Source organism: Phycodurus eques, chromosome 13 (genome assembly GCF_024500275.1).
Source record: "Phycodurus eques isolate BA_2022a chromosome 13, UOR_Pequ_1.1, whole genome shotgun sequence".
In the NCBI taxonomy this organism is placed as follows: domain Eukaryota; kingdom Metazoa; phylum Chordata; class Actinopteri; order Syngnathiformes; family Syngnathidae; genus Phycodurus; species Phycodurus eques.
The window spans coordinates 19,935,122-19,935,423 of NC_084537.1; positions in this window are offsets into that span (position 1 = coordinate 19,935,122).

Genomic DNA, 302 nt, shown 5'->3' on the forward strand with positions numbered 1-302 from the left:
GAAATAAAAATAACATTTCAAATAAATATTTGAATGTGCTTTGTGACTCGCGTCGCTTCCACGGCCCATGCAAGAATCACAACTGTATTGTATGCTTCTAACTTTGTAGGAATAGTTTAGATGAAGGCCCTTTTACTGTTCCCACTGCAAAACACAGGATGAGTTTGCAGACACACTCTAACATATTTTGGTTTCTAAATTCTAAATGCATCTTAGCGGCGTTGAAAACAAAAGCGGTGCTTGGCGACGGCGTGTTCAATACGGGATTAACGGGCATGGACATCAAGCAAAGACGCTAATAG